Source organism: Triturus cristatus, chromosome 10 (assembly GCF_964204655.1).
Source record: "Triturus cristatus chromosome 10, aTriCri1.1, whole genome shotgun sequence".
Classification (NCBI taxonomy): domain Eukaryota; kingdom Metazoa; phylum Chordata; class Amphibia; order Caudata; family Salamandridae; genus Triturus; species Triturus cristatus.
In genome coordinates this window covers 856,295,470-856,309,734 of record NC_140593.1, presented here as the reverse complement: position 1 = coordinate 856,309,734, position 14,265 = coordinate 856,295,470, and the positions used below count along the sequence as shown (strand labels likewise).

At 46.9% G+C, this 14,265-nt stretch overlaps 15 non-coding genes across 15 annotated transcripts; all 15 read left to right on the top strand.

Annotated features, from left to right (window-relative positions):
- The first annotated feature begins 120 nt into the window (after positions 1-120).
- On the top strand, positions 121-192 carry TRNAP-CGG (transfer RNA proline (anticodon CGG)). The gene has a single exon. It is a non-coding gene; the product is annotated as a tRNA-Pro (tRNA).
- Positions 193-1,549: 1,357 nt separating this feature from the next.
- Positions 1,550-1,622, top strand: TRNAV-AAC (transfer RNA valine (anticodon AAC)). Its single transcript has one exon. It is a non-coding gene; the product is annotated as a tRNA-Val (tRNA).
- A 287-nt stretch (positions 1,623-1,909) lies between these two features.
- On the top strand, positions 1,910-2,021 carry TRNAL-CAA (transfer RNA leucine (anticodon CAA)). Its single transcript has 2 exons — positions 1,910-1,947; positions 1,976-2,021. It is a non-coding gene; the product is annotated as a tRNA-Leu (tRNA).
- A 1,392-nt stretch (positions 2,022-3,413) lies between these two features.
- On the top strand, positions 3,414-3,486 carry TRNAV-UAC (transfer RNA valine (anticodon UAC)). The gene has a single exon. It is a non-coding gene; the product is annotated as a tRNA-Val (tRNA).
- An 899-nt stretch (positions 3,487-4,385) lies between these two features.
- On the top strand, positions 4,386-4,458 carry TRNAV-AAC (transfer RNA valine (anticodon AAC)). Its single transcript has one exon. It is a non-coding gene; the product is annotated as a tRNA-Val (tRNA).
- Positions 4,459-4,746: 288 nt separating this feature from the next.
- On the top strand, positions 4,747-4,858 carry TRNAL-CAA (transfer RNA leucine (anticodon CAA)). Its single transcript has 2 exons — positions 4,747-4,784; positions 4,813-4,858. It is a non-coding gene; the product is annotated as a tRNA-Leu (tRNA).
- Positions 4,859-5,795: 937 nt separating this feature from the next.
- TRNAP-CGG (transfer RNA proline (anticodon CGG)) lies at positions 5,796-5,867 on the top strand. Its single transcript has one exon. It is a non-coding gene; the product is annotated as a tRNA-Pro (tRNA).
- Positions 5,868-6,252: 385 nt separating this feature from the next.
- TRNAV-UAC (transfer RNA valine (anticodon UAC)) lies at positions 6,253-6,325 on the top strand. The gene has a single exon. It is a non-coding gene; the product is annotated as a tRNA-Val (tRNA).
- An 899-nt stretch (positions 6,326-7,224) lies between these two features.
- On the top strand, positions 7,225-7,297 carry TRNAV-AAC (transfer RNA valine (anticodon AAC)). Its single transcript has one exon. It is a non-coding gene; the product is annotated as a tRNA-Val (tRNA).
- A 287-nt stretch (positions 7,298-7,584) lies between these two features.
- TRNAL-CAA (transfer RNA leucine (anticodon CAA)) lies at positions 7,585-7,696 on the top strand. The gene is made up of 2 exons: positions 7,585-7,622; positions 7,651-7,696. It is a non-coding gene; the product is annotated as a tRNA-Leu (tRNA).
- Positions 7,697-10,061: 2,365 nt separating this feature from the next.
- Positions 10,062-10,134, top strand: TRNAV-AAC (transfer RNA valine (anticodon AAC)). The gene has a single exon. It is a non-coding gene; the product is annotated as a tRNA-Val (tRNA).
- Positions 10,135-10,421: 287 nt separating this feature from the next.
- Positions 10,422-10,533, top strand: TRNAL-CAA (transfer RNA leucine (anticodon CAA)). Its single transcript has 2 exons — positions 10,422-10,459; positions 10,488-10,533. It is a non-coding gene; the product is annotated as a tRNA-Leu (tRNA).
- A 1,392-nt stretch (positions 10,534-11,925) lies between these two features.
- On the top strand, positions 11,926-11,998 carry TRNAV-UAC (transfer RNA valine (anticodon UAC)). The gene has a single exon. It is a non-coding gene; the product is annotated as a tRNA-Val (tRNA).
- An 899-nt stretch (positions 11,999-12,897) lies between these two features.
- Positions 12,898-12,970, top strand: TRNAV-AAC (transfer RNA valine (anticodon AAC)). Its single transcript has one exon. It is a non-coding gene; the product is annotated as a tRNA-Val (tRNA).
- A 288-nt stretch (positions 12,971-13,258) lies between these two features.
- Positions 13,259-13,370, top strand: TRNAL-CAA (transfer RNA leucine (anticodon CAA)). Its single transcript has 2 exons — positions 13,259-13,296; positions 13,325-13,370. It is a non-coding gene; the product is annotated as a tRNA-Leu (tRNA).
- The last annotated feature ends 895 nt before the right edge of the window (positions 13,371-14,265 follow it).

Genomic DNA, 14,265 nt, shown 5'->3' with positions numbered 1-14,265 from the left:
CAACACCTTGAGAGAAAACATGACTTTTTGTGGTTCACATAGAGAGAGAGCAGCCAAATAGCCCTGCTTTGTTTCTGAAAGACGCATCAGAAATTGCTTAAAATGCCGACTAATGAATCAGGCTCGTTGGTCTAGGGGTATGATTCTCGCTTCGGGTGCGAGAAGTCCCGGGTTCAAATCCCGGACGAGCCCATGCTGTGGAATTATTTTTAGGCTGCTTATTATATAGGGCCATTTCTTCTTTTCAATGCTATAAGACGCCGTGTATGGTGAGAAAGTTCCTTTCCCTCTACGCTATTTCCCACTTTTGGCGTATAGAATTTCAGTGCCGGACTTCTTTGCAACTGCTTTTCTGGGGTGGACCATCAGTGTAGGAAAATTAAATGCAAAGTGTTTTTCTAGTGTGGTTTCAGGTATGGTTTTAAAATCGCCTTTTGGAATAAAAGGGGTCCTCGTTCCTTTCTTCCAAAGAAAGAGATCGGGTAAGGAGGGTCCAACTTTGAGCTTCATGGTCATTGGCCCTTGGTCTGTGCATTCCAGCCCACTACATGCCAAGAAGATTCCTTCTAGTGTGTCTGTTTCTGTAGTGTAGTGTTTATCACGTTCGCTTTACACGCGAAAGGTCCCTGGTTCGAGACCGGGCAGAAACAGCAGCTTTCTGTTTTTCACACAGTTTGTATTTACTCTCTCAATTTATAGGAAAGCTGAGATAATGGAAGCTGTCTATCCCTCACCAGCGTGACGTACTGTGCTCCAGGGGTATCAGTGACAGCTCAAAAAGAGAAGTGACGATAGTTTGCGCTATTCGTTTGCACGTCCTTGTGTACTGAAGGTTGGGCCTACTTCATGAAAGCAAGGCATGAGAGCAGAAATGGTTTTATTGACCTCACCGAGAGCATACACCTAGAACAAACAAAATGTCTGAAGGATAGAGGCATTTTCATTTCTTGTTCGATGACGACCATGGAAAAGACAGCAACCATATTGCAGAAGAGAGCAGCATGTGCAGTTGCTTGCTTTGGGTGAAGCATTCACTAACTCGCTGCCACTAATCCCCGGAGCCGGTGCGAAAGGCGACTCTTGTGTGCCTCGGCTCGTTGGTCTAGGGGTATGATTCTCGCTTAGGGTGCGAGAGGTCCCGGGTTCAAATCCCTGACGAGCCCTTTTTCAGAGGTATACATACGAATCCTACTCAAAACTCACAATGCCTGACTATTTCTCATTACACTCGCCGCATTGTTGCACAAAATATTTTGAACCTCATAAGAAACATGGATCACCATGCTTTTTCTGCCTTCATGCTTAGTCTCTGTGTGTCCCAGGTGATGCTTTCCCAAGCTGTACTTGCTGGCATTTAGGCATCAGATATTTGTCTGTCGATGCCTGCATAAGTCAATTTTTAATACGTCTAATTGCAAGTATGTTGGCTGATATCTCTGCAGTTTTCACACTTGCTCCTCGCTTTCTGAGTGGCTGCTGATACAGCAGAATAGAAGTAGAGAGAACCCTTGAGAGGAACCTTGCTCTAACAGTAAAACACAGCAAGTGAGTTTCTGTAGTGTAGTGGTCATCACATTCGCCTAACACGCGAAAGGTCCCCGGTTCGAGACCGGGCAGAAACACTGTGCATGAGCTGCTTTTATGTGCACCCTCTAAAACCTTATTATCTCAATGCAAGCTTAAGAAGAGGCGGTCCTTGAACCCAGCGAGCCATGGGAAACTTCCTTTACTTTTGCAAGACGAAACAAAGTAATCCGCATCCATCAGTGGTCGCTCTTGTGCCTAGCTTTTTTTTGTCATGCCATGTTGTATTGTGGGGTCTTTACACTTGTGACATTGCTGTGAACGTTGTAAGTGCAAACATTGGCAGGTGCAGTCAGAAGAGTCAGATCTGTGCACACCCAGGGCTGTCAGGATGGCCGAGTGGTCTAAGGCGCCAGACTCAAGAGAGCTTGATCTTCAGTGCAACTGAGACTTCTGGTCTCCTCATGGAGGCGTGGGTTCAAATCCCACTTCTGACAGGTTTCTTTTACACCCTTAAATCGTCCTGTTTTTTGCAGTGCATTCCCCACACACCACAATCTTTGCACGGACCTGTAACATATGACGAGAAATCCACCAACGATCAGGCTGGGCCCTCAATCACAATTCCATGTATTCCTGGAAGGGACACCTCAGGCACACCTTCCGTTAAATTTGCACTCCATCACACAAACTGCCGTGCTGGTTTCTCATTAAGCAGTTGATCCCATCTTTGTTGTGAGGCTCTCCTGCCACCTTTTGGGCGGAGAAGGCACTGTCCCTGCAACAACACAGGCAGACATGTTCAACAGGGCTTCTTGGTTATGTGGGAGGAGCAGATTGTCATTGGTCCCCCCTTGCGAATTTAATTTACATAAGGAAGACAGAGAGGTATCTGGGAGTAGGCAGTACACACGGACATTGAACTCTATCTTGTGATTTGCAGCCAATTCTAGATTGAGGCAGGAGGAAAGGAGGTGACTTGCCCAAAAATGGCCATCCTGGGAATTCAGCCACCCTGGGGCTCCCAGGTTAGTGTTTCAGTCCTGCGAGCCACTCATATAAATCTCGCCTGATCGAGCCTGATCGAGCGCTGAGTGAGCGTGTTTGAATCCAAGAATCAAATGCCTCTGTCTTAGGAGCAAGAATTGGCAGGCCCTCCCTTGCATCTGGGGTGGAAGTCTATGGGGCAAGTGTCCAGGACTTGCAGAGGAGTACAAGTGCCAGAAAGTGCCACAGTTCTCATCAGCGCCTTTTTTCTGCTCTCTGGCAGCTAGGATATCGACTGATCCCTTCCTTGCAAGAGTGAAAAAAACAACACCTTGAGAGAAAACATGACTTTTTGTGGTTCACATAGAGAGAGAGCAGCCAAATAGCCCTGCTTTGTTTCTGAAAGACGCATCAGAAATTGCTTAAAATGCCAACTGGGTAATCAGGCTCGTTGGTCTAGGGGTATGATTCTCGCTTCGGGTGCGAGAGGTCCCGGATTCAAATCCCGGACGAGCCCATGCTGTGGAATTATTTTTAGGCTTCTTATTATATTGGGCCATTTCTTCTTTTCAATGCTATAAGACGCCGTGTATGGTGAGAAAGTTCCTTTCCCTCTACGCTATTTCCCACTTTTGGCGTATAGAATTTCAGTGCCGGACTTCTTTGCAACTGCTTTTCTGGGGTGGACCATCAGTGTAGGAAAATTAAATGCAAAGTGTTTTTCTAGTGTGGTTTCAGGTATGGTTTTAAAATCGCCTTTTGGAATAAAAGGGGTCCTCGTTCCTTTCTTCCAAAGAAAGAGATCGGGTAAGGAGGGTCCAACTTTGAGCTTCATGGACATTGGCCCTTGGTCTGTGCATTCCAGCCCACTACATGCCAAGAAGATTCCTGCAAGCGTGTCTGTTTCTGTAGTGTAGTGGTTATCACGTTCGCTTTACACGCGAAAGGTCCCTGGTTCGAGACCGGGCAGAAACAGCAACTTTCTGTTTTTCACACAGTTTGCATTTACTCTCTCAATTTATAGGAAAGCTGAGATAATGGAAGCTGTCTATCCCTCACCAGCGTGACGTACTGTGCTCCAGGGGTATCAGTGACAGCTCAAAAAGAGAAGTGACGATAGTTTGCGCTATTCGTTTGCACGTCCTTGTGTACTGAAGGTTGGGCCTACTTCATGAAAGCAAGGCATGAGAGCAGAAATGGTTTTATTGACCTCACCGAGAGCATACACCTAGAACAAACAAAATGTCTGAAGGATAGAGGCATTTTCATTTCTTGTTCGATGACGGCCATGGAAAAGACAGCAACCATATTGCAGAAGAGAGCAGCATGTGCAGTTGCTTGCTTTGGGTGAAGCATTCACTAACTCGCTGCCAATAATCCCCGAAGCCGGTGCGAAAGGCGACTCTTGTGTGCCTCTGCTCGTTGGTCTAGGGGTATGATTCTCGCTTAGGGTGCGAGAGGTCCCGGGTTCAAATCCCTGACGAGCCCTTTTTCAGAGGTATACATACGAATCCTACTCAAAACTCACAATGCCTGACTATTTCTCATTACACTCGCCGCATTGTTGCACAAAATATTTTGAACCTCATAAGAAACATGGATCACCATGCTTTTTCTGCCTTCATGCTTAGTCTCTGTGTGTCCCAGGTGATGCTTTCCCAAGCTGTACTTGCTGGCATTTAGGCATCAGATATTTGTCTGTCGATGCCTGCATAAGTCAATTTTTAATACGTCTAATTGCAAGTATGTTGGCTGATATCTCTGCAGTTTTCACACTTGCTCCTCGCTTTCTGAGTGGCTGCTGATACAGCAGAATAGAAGTAGAGAGAACCCTTGAGAGGAACCTTGCTCTAACAGTAAAACACAGCAAGTGAGTTTCTGTAGTGTAGTGGTCATCACGTTCGCCTAACACGCGAAAGGTCCCCGGTTCGAGACCGGGCAGAAACACTGTGCATGAGCTGCTTTTATGTGCACCCTCTAAAACCTTATTATCTCAATGCAAGCTTAAGAAGAGGCGGTCCTTGAACCCAGAGAGCCATGGGAAACTTCCTTTACTTTTGCAAGACGAAACAAAGTAATCCGCATCCATCAGTGGTCGCTCTTGTGCCTAGCTTTTTTTTTGTCATGCCATGTTGTATTGTGGGGTCTTTACACTTGTGACATTGCTGTGAACGTTGTAAGTGCAAACATTGGCAGGTGCAGTCAGAAGAGTCAGATCTGTACACACCCAGGGCTGTCAGGATGGCCGAGTGGTCTAAGGCGCCAGACTCAAGAGAGCTTGATCTTCAGTGCAACTGAGACTTCTGGTCTCCTCATGGAGGCGTGGGTTCAAATCCCACTTCTGACAGGTTTCTTTTACACCCTTAAATCGTCCTGTTTTTTGCAGTGCATTCCCCACACACCACAATCTTTGCACGGACCTGTAACATATGACGAGAAATCCACCAACGATCAGGCTGGGCCCTCAATCACAATTCCATGTATTCCTGGAAGGGACACCTCAGGCACACCTTCAGTTAAATTTGCACTCCATCACACAAACTGCCGTGCTGGTTTCTCATTAAGCAGTTGATCCCATCTTTGTTGTGAGGCTCTCCTGCCACCTTTTGGGCGGAGAAGGCACTGTCCCTGCAACAACACAGGCAGACATGTTCAACAGGGCTTCCTGGTTATGTGGGAGGAGCAGATTGTCATTGGTCCCCCCTTGCGAATTTTAATTTACATAAGGAAGACAGAGAGGTATCTGGGAGTAGGCAGTACACACGGACATTGAACTCTATCTTATGATTTGCAGCCAATTCTAGATTGAGGCAGGAGGAAAGGAGGTGACTTGCCCAAAAATGGCCATCCTGGAAATTCAGCCACCCTGGGGCTCCCAGGTTAGTGTTTCAGTCCTGCGAGCCACTCATATAAATCTCGCCTGATCGAGCCTGATCGAGCGCTGAGTGAGCGTGTTTGAATCCAAGAATCAAATGCCTCTGTCTTAGGAGCAAGAATTGGCAGGCCCTCCCTTGCATCTGGGGTGGAAGTCTATGGGGCAAGTGTCCAGGACTTGCAGAGGAGTACAAGTGCCAGAAAGTGCCTGCAGTTCTCATCAGCGCCTTTTTTCTGCTCTCTGGCAGCTAGGATATCGACTGATCCCTTCCTTGCAAGAGTGAAAAAAACAACACCTTGAGAGAAAACATGACTTTTTGTGGTTCACATAGAGAGAGAGCAGCCAAATAGCCCTGCTTTGTTTCTGAAAGACGCATCAGAAATTGCTTAAAATGCCGACTGGGGAATCAGGCTCGTTGGTCTAGGGGTATGATTCTCGCTTCGGGTGCGAGAGGTCCCGGGTTCAAATCCCGGACGAGCCCATGCTGTGGAATTATTTTTAGGCTGCTTATTATATAGGGCCATTTCTTCTTTTCAATGCTATAAGACGCCGTGTATGGTGAGAAAGTTCCTTTCCCTCTACGCTATTTCCCACTTTTGGCGTATAGAATTTCAGTGCCGGACTTCTTTGCAACTGCTTTTCTGGGGTGGACCATCAGTGTAGGAAAATTAAATGCAAAGTGTTTTTCTAGTGTGGTTTCAGGTATGGTTTTAAAATCGCCTTTTGGAATAAAAGGGGTCCTCGTTCCTTTCTTCCAAAGAAAGAGATCGGGTAAGGAGGGTCCAACTTTGAGCTTCATGGTCATTGGCCCTTGGTCTGTGCATTCCAGCCCACTACATGCCAAGAAGATTCCTGCTAGCGTGTCTGTTTCTGTAGTGTAGTGGTTATCACGTTCGCTTTACACGCGAAAGGTCCCTGGTTCGAGACCGGGCAGAAACAGCAGCTTTCTGTTTTTCACACAGTTTGCATTTACTCTCTCAATTTATAGGAAAGCTGAGATAATGGAAGCTGTCTATCCCTCACCAGCGTGACGTACTGTGCTCCAGGGGTATCAGTGACAGCTCAAAAAGAGAAGTGACGATAGTTTGCGCTATTCGTTTGCACGTCCTTGTGTACTGAAGGTTGGGCCTACTTCATGAAAGCAAGGCATGAGAGCAGAAATGGTTTTATTGACCTCACCGAGAGCATACACCTAGAACAAACAAAATGTCTGAAGGATAGAGGCATTTTCATTTCTTGTTCGATGACGGCCATGGAAAAGACAGCAACCATATTGCAGAAGAGAGCAGCATGTGCAGTTGCTTGCTTTGGGTGAAGCATTCACTAACTCGCTGCCACTAATCCCCGGAGCCGGTGCGAAAGGCGACTCTTGTGTGCCTCGGCTCGTTGGTCTAGGGGTATGATTCTCGCTTAGGGTGCGAGAGGTCCCGGGTTCAAATCCCTGACGAGCCCTTTTTCAGAGGTATACCTACGAATCCTACTCAAAACTCACAATGCCTGACTATTTCTCATTACACTCGCCGCATTGTTGCACAAAATATTTTGAACCTCATAAGAAACATGGATCACCATGCTTTTTCTGCCTTCATGCTTAGTCTCTGTGTGTCCCAGGTGATGCTTTCCCAAGCTGTACTTGCTGGCATTTAGGCATCAGATATTTGTCTGTCGATTCCTGCATAAGTCAATTTTTAATACGTCTAAATGCAAGTATGTTGGCTGATATCTCTGCAGTTTTCACACTTGCTCCTCGCTTTCTGAGTGGCTGCTGATACAGCAGAATAGAAGTAGAGAGAACCCTTGAGAGGAACCTTGCTCTAACAGTAAAACACAGCAAGTGAGTTTCTGTAGTGTAGTGGTCATCACGTTCGCCTAACACGCGAAAGGTCCCCGGTTCGAGACCGGGCAGAAACACTGTGCATGAGCTGCTTTTATGTGCACCCTCTAAAACCTTATTATCTCAATGCAAGCTTAAGAAGAGGCGGTCCTTGAACCCAGCGAGCCATGGGAAACTTCCTTTACTTTTGCAAGACGAAACAAAGTAATCCGCATCCATCAGTGGTCGCTCTTGTGCCTAGCTTTTTTTTGTCATGCCATGTTGTATTGTGGGGTCTTTACACTTGAGACATTGCTGTGAACGTTGTAAGTGCAAACATTGGCAGGTGCAGTCAGAAGAGTCAGATCTGTGCACACCCAGGGCTGTCAGGATGGCCGAGTGGTCTAAGGCGCCAGACTCAAGAGAGCTTGATCTTCAGTGCAACTGAGACTTCTGGTCTCCTCATGGAGGCGTGGGTTCAAATCCCACTTCTGACAGGTTTCTTTTACACCCTTAAATCGTCCTGTTTTTTGCAGTGCATTCCCCACACACCACAATCTTTGCACGGACCTGTAACATATGACGAGAAATCCACCAACGATCAGGCTGGGCCCTCAATCACAATTCCATGTATTCCTGGAAGGGACACCTCAGGCACACCTTCCGTTAAATTTGCACTCCATCACACAAACTGCCGTGCTGGTTTCTCATTAAGCAGTTGATCCCATCTTTGTTGTGAGGCTCTCCTGCCACCTTTTGGGCGGAGAAGGCACTGTCCCTGCAACAACACAGGCAGACATGTTCAACAGGGCTTCTTGGTTATGTGGGAGGAGCAGATTGTCATTGGTCCCCCCTTGCGAATTTTAATTTACATAAGGAAGACAGAGAGGTATCTGGGAGTAGGCAGTACACACGGACATTGAACTCTATCTTGTGATTTGCAGCCAATTCTAGATTGAGGCAGGAGGAAAGGAGGTGACTTGCCCAAAAATGGCCATCCTGGGAATTCAGCCACCCTGGGGCTCCCAGGTTAGTGTTTCAGTCCTGCGAGCCACTCATATAAATCTCGCCTGATCGAGCCTGATCAAGCGCTGAGTGAGCGTGTTTGAATCCAAGAATCAAATGCCTCTGTCTTAGGAGCAAGAATTGGCAGGCCCTCCCTTGCATCTGGGGTGGAAGTCTATGGGGCAAGTGTCCAGGACTTGCAGAGGAGTACAAGTGCCAGAAAGTGCCACAGTTCTCATCAGCGCCTTTTTTCTGCTCTCTGGCAGCTAGGATATCGACTGATCCCTTCCTTGCAAGAGTGAAAAAAACAACACCTTGAGAGAAAACATGACTTTTTGTGGTTCACATAGAGAGAGAGCAGCCAAATAGCCCTGCTTTGTTTCTGAAAGACGCATCAGAAATTGCTTAAAATGCCAACTGGGTAATCAGGCTCGTTGGTCTAGGGGTATGATTCTCGCTTCGGGTGCGAGAGGTCCCGGATTCAAATCCCGGACGAGCCCATGCTGTGGAATTATTTTTAGGCTTCTTATTATATAGGGCCATTTCTTCTTTTCAATGCTATAAGACGCCGTGTATGGTGAGAAAGTTCCTTTCCCTCTACGCTATTTCCCACTTTTGGCGTATAGAATTTCAGTGCCGGACTTCTTTGCAACTGCTTTTCTGGGGTGGACCATCAGTGTAGGAAAATTAAATGCAAAGTGTTTTTCTAGTGTGGTTTCAGGTATGGTTTTAAAATCGCCTTTTGGAATAAAAGGGGTCCTCGTTCCTTTCTTCCAAAGAAAGAGATCGGGTAAGGAGGGTCCAACTTTGAGCTTCATGGTCATTGGCCCTTGGTCTGTGCATTCCAGCCCACTACATGCCAAGAAGATTCCTTCTAGTGTGTCTGTTTCTGTAGTGTAGTGTTTATCACGTTCGCTTTACACGCGAAAGGTCCCTGGTTCGAGACCGGGCAGAAACAGCAGCTTTCTGTTTTTCACACAGTTTGTATTTACTCTCTCAATTTATAGGAAAGCTGAGATAATGGAAGCTGTCTATCCCTCACCAGCGTGACGTACTGTGCTCCAGGGGTATCAGTGACAGCTCAAAAAGAGAAGTGACGATAGTTTGCGCTATTCGTTTGCACGTCCTTGTGTACTGAAGGTTGGGCCTACTTCATGAAAGCAAGGCATGAGAGCAGAAATGGTTTTATTGACCTCACCGAGAGCATACACCTAGAACAAACAAAATGTCTGAAGGATAGAGGCATTTTCATTTCTTGTTCGATGACGACCATGGAAAAGACAGCAACCATATTGCAGAAGAGAGCAGCATGTGCAGTTGCTTGCTTTGGGTGAAGCATTCACTAACTCGCTGCCACTAATCCCCGGAGCCGGTGCGAAAGGCAACTCTTGTGTGCCTCGGCTCGTTGGTCTAGGGGTATGATTCTCGCTTAGGGTGCGAGAGGTCCCGGGTTCAAATCCCTGACGAGCCCTTTTTCAGAGGTATACATACGAATCCTACTCAAAACTCACAATGCCTGACTATTTCTCATTACACTCGCCGCATTGTTGCACAAAATATTTTGAACCTCATAAGAAACATGGATCACCATGCTTTTTCTGCCTTCATGCTTAGTCTCTGTGTGTCCCAGGTGATGCTTTCCCAAGCTGTACTTGCTGGCATTTAGGCATCAGATATTTGTCTGTCGATGCCTGCATAAGTCAATTTTTAATACGTCTAATTGCAAGTATGTTGGCTGATATCTCTGCAGTTTTCACACTTGCTCCTCGCTTTCTGAGTGGCTGCTGATACAGCAGAATAGAAGTAGAGAGAACCCTTGAGAGGAACCTTGCTCTAACAGTAAAACACAGCAAGTGAGTTTCTGTAGTGTAGTGGTCATCACGTTCGCCTAACACGCGAAAGGTCCCCGGTTCGAGACCGGGCAGAAACACTGTGCATGAGCTGCTTTTATGTGCACCCTCTAAAACCTTATTATCTCAATGCAAGCTTAAGAAGAGGCGGTCCTTGAACCCAGCGAGCCATGGGAAACTTCCTTTACTTTTGCAAGACGAAACAAAGTAATCCGCATCCATCAGTGGTCGCTCTTGTGCCTAGCTTTTTTTTGTCATGCCATGTTGTATTGTGGGGTCTTTACACTTGTGACATTGCTGTGAACGTTGTAAGTGCAAACATTGGCAGGTGCAGTCAGAAGAGTCAGATCTGTGCACACCCAGGGCTGTCAGGATGGCCGAGTGGTCTAAGGCGCCAGACTCAAGAGAGCTTGATCTTCAGTGCAACTGAGACTTCTGGTCTCCTCATGGAGGCGTGGGTTCAAATCCCACTTCTGACAGGTTTCTTTTACACCCTTAAATCGTCCTGTTTTTTGCAGTGCATTCCCCACACACCACAATCTTTGCACGGACCTGTAACATATGACGAGAAATCCACCAACGATCAGGCTGGGCCCTCAATCACAATTCCATGTATTCCTGGAAGGGACACCTCAGGCACACCTTCCGTTAAATTTGCACTCCATCACACAAACTGCCGTGCTGGTTTCTCATTAAGCAGTTGATCCCATCTTTGTTGTGAGGCTCTCCTGCCACCTTTTGGGCGGAGAAGGCACTGTCCCTGCAACAACACAGGCAGACATGTTCAACAGGGCTTCTTGGTTATGTGGGAGGAGCAGATTGTCATTGGTCCCCCCTTGCGAATTTAATTTACATAAGGAAGACAGAGAGGTATCTGGGAGTAGGCAGTACACACGGACATTGAACTCTATCTTGTGATTTGCAGCCAATTCTAGATTGAGGCAGGAGGAAAGGAGGTGACTTGCCCAAAAAAGGCCATCCTGGGAATTCAGCCACCCTGGGGCTCCCAGGTTAGTGTTTCAGTCCTGCGAGCCACTCATATAAATCTCGCCTGATCGAGCCTGATCGAGCGCTGAGTGAGCGTGTTTGAATCCAAGAATCAAATGCCTCTGTCTTAGGAGCAAGAATTGGCAGGCCCTCCCTTGCATCTGGGGTGGAAGTCTATGGGGCAAGTGTCCAGGACTTGCAGAGGAGTACAAGTGCCAGAAAGTGCCACAGTTCTCATCAGCGCCTTTTTTCTGCTCTCTGGCAGCTAGGATATCGACTGATCCCTTCCTTGCAAGAGTGAAAAAAACAACACCTTGAGAGAAAACATGACTTTTTGTGGTTCACATAGAGAGAGAGCAGCCAAATAGCCCTGCTTTGTTTCTGAAAGACGCATCAGAAATTGCTTAAAATGCCAACTGGGTAATCAGGCTCGTTGGTCTAGGGGTATGATTCTCGCTTCGGGTGCGAGAGGTCCCGGATTCAAATCCCGGACGAGCCCATGCTGTGGAATTATTTTTAGGCTTCTTATTATATTGGGCCATTTCTTCTTTTCAATGCTATAAGACGCCGTGTATGGTGAGAAAGTTCCTTTCCCTCTACGCTATTTCCCACTTTTGGCGTATAGAATTTCAGTGCCGGACTTCTTTGCAACTGCTTTTCTGGGGTGGACCATCAGTGTAGGAAAATTAAATGCAAAGTGTTTTTCTAGTGTGGTTTCAGGTATGGTTTTAAAATCGCCTTTTGGAATAAAAGGGGTCCTCGTTCCTTTCTTCCAAAGAAAGAGATCGGGTAAGGAGGGTCCAACTTTGAGCTTCATGGACATTGGCCCTTGGTCTGTGCATTCCAGCCCACTACATGCCAAGAAGATTCCTGCAAGCGTGTCTGTTTCTGTAGTGTAGTGGTTATCACGTTCGCTTTACACGCGAAAGGTCCCTGGTTCGAGACCGGGCAGAAACAGCAACTTTCTGTTTTTCACACAGTTTGCATTTACTCTCTCAATTTATAGGAAAGCTGAGATAATGGAAGCTGTCTATCCCTCACCAGCGTGACGTACTGTGCTCCAGGGGTATCAGTGACAGCTCAAAAAGAGAAGTGACGATAGTTTGCGCTATTCGTTTGCACGTCCTTGTGTACTGAAGGTTGGGCCTACTTCATGAAAGCAAGGCATGAGAGCAGAAATGGTTTTATTGACCTCACCGAGAGCATACACCTAGAACAAACAAAATGTCTGAAGGATAGAGGCATTTTCATTTCTTGTTCGATGACGGCCATGGAAAAGACAGCAACCATATTGCAGAAGAGAGCAGCATGTGCAGTTGCTTGCTTTGGGTGAAGCATTCACTAACTCGCTGCCAATAATCCCCGAAGCCGGTGCGAAAGGCGACTCTTGTGTGCCTCTGCTCGTTGGTCTAGGGGTATGATTCTCGCTTAGGGTGCGAGAGGTCCCGGGTTCAAATCCCTGACGAGCCCTTTTTCAGAGGTATACATACGAATCCTACTCAAAACTCACAATGCCTGACTATTTCTCATTACACTCGCCGCATTGTTGCACAAAATATTTTGAACCTCATAAGAAACATGGATCACCATGCTTTTTCTGCCTTCATGCTTAGTCTCTGTGTGTCCCAGGTGATGCTTTCCCAAGCTGTACTTGCTGGCATTTAGGCATCAGATATTTGTCTGTCGATGCCTGCATAAGTCAATTTTTAATACGTCTAATTGCAAGTATGTTGGCTGATATCTCTGCAGTTTTCACACTTGCTCCTCGCTTTCTGAGTGGCTGCTGATACAGCAGAATAGAAGTAGAGAGAACCCTTGAGAGGAACCTTGCTCTAACAGTAAAACACAGCAAGTGAGTTTCTGTAGTGTAGTGGTCATCACGTTCGCCTAACACGCGAAAGGTCCCCGGTTCGAGACCGGGCAGAAACACTGTGCATGAGCTGCTTTTATGTGCACCCTCTAAAACCTTATTATCTCAATGCAAGCTTAAGAAGAGGCGGTCCTTGAACCCAGAGAGCCATGGGAAACTTCCTTTACTTTTGCAAGACGAAACAAAGTAATCCGCATCCATCAGTGGTCGCTCTTGTGCCTAGCTTTTTTTTTGTCATGCCATGTTGTATTGTGGGGTCTTTACACTTGTGACATTGCTGTGAACGTTGTAAGTGCAAACATTGGCAGGTGCAGTCAGAAGAGTCAGATCTGTACACACCCAGGGCTGTCAGGATGGCCGAGTGGTCTAAGGCGCCAGACTCAAGAGAGCTTGATCTTCAGTGCAACTGAGACTTCTGGTCTCCTCATGGAGGCGTGGGTTCAAATCCCACTTCTGACAGGTTTCTTTTACACCCTTAAATCGTCCTGTTTTTTGCAGTGCATTCCCCACACACCACAATCTTTGCACGGACCTGTAACATATGACGAGAAATCCACCAACGATCAGGCTGGGCCCTCAATCACAATTCCATGTATTCCTGGAAGGGACACCTCAGGCACACCTTCAGTTAAATTTGCACTCCATCACACAAACTGCCGTGCTGGTTTCTCATTAAGCAGTTGATCCCATCTTTGTTGTGAGGCTCTCCTGCCACCTTTTGGGCGGAGAAGGCACTGTCCCTGCAACAACACAGGCAGACATGTTCAACAGGGCTTCCTGGTTATGTGGGAGGAGCAGATTGTCATTGGTCCCCCCTTGCGAATTTTAATTTACATAAGGAAGACAGAGAGGTATCTGGGAGTAGGCAGTACACACGGACATTGAACTCTATCTTATGATTTGCAGCCAATTCTAGATTGAGGCAGGAGGAAAGGAGGTGACTTGCCCAAAAATGGCCATCCTGGAAATTCAGCCACCCTGGGGCTCCCAGGTTAGTGTTTCAGTCCTGCGAGCCACTCATATAAATCTCGCCTGATCGAGCCTGATCGAGCGCTGAGTGAGCGTGTTTGAATCCAAGAATCAAATGCCTCTGTCTTAGGAGCAAGAATTGGCAGGCCCTCCCTTGCATCTGGGGTGGAAGTCTATGGGGCAAGTGTCCAGGACTTGCAGAGGAGTACAAGTGCCAGAAAGTGCCTGCAGTTCTCATCAGCGCCTTTTTTCTGCTCTCTGGCAGCTAGGATATCGACTGATCCCTTCCTTGCAAGAGTGAAAAAAACAACACCTTGAGAGAAAACATGACTTTTTGTGGTTCACATAGAGAGAGAGCAGCCAAATAGCCCTGCTTTGTTTCTGA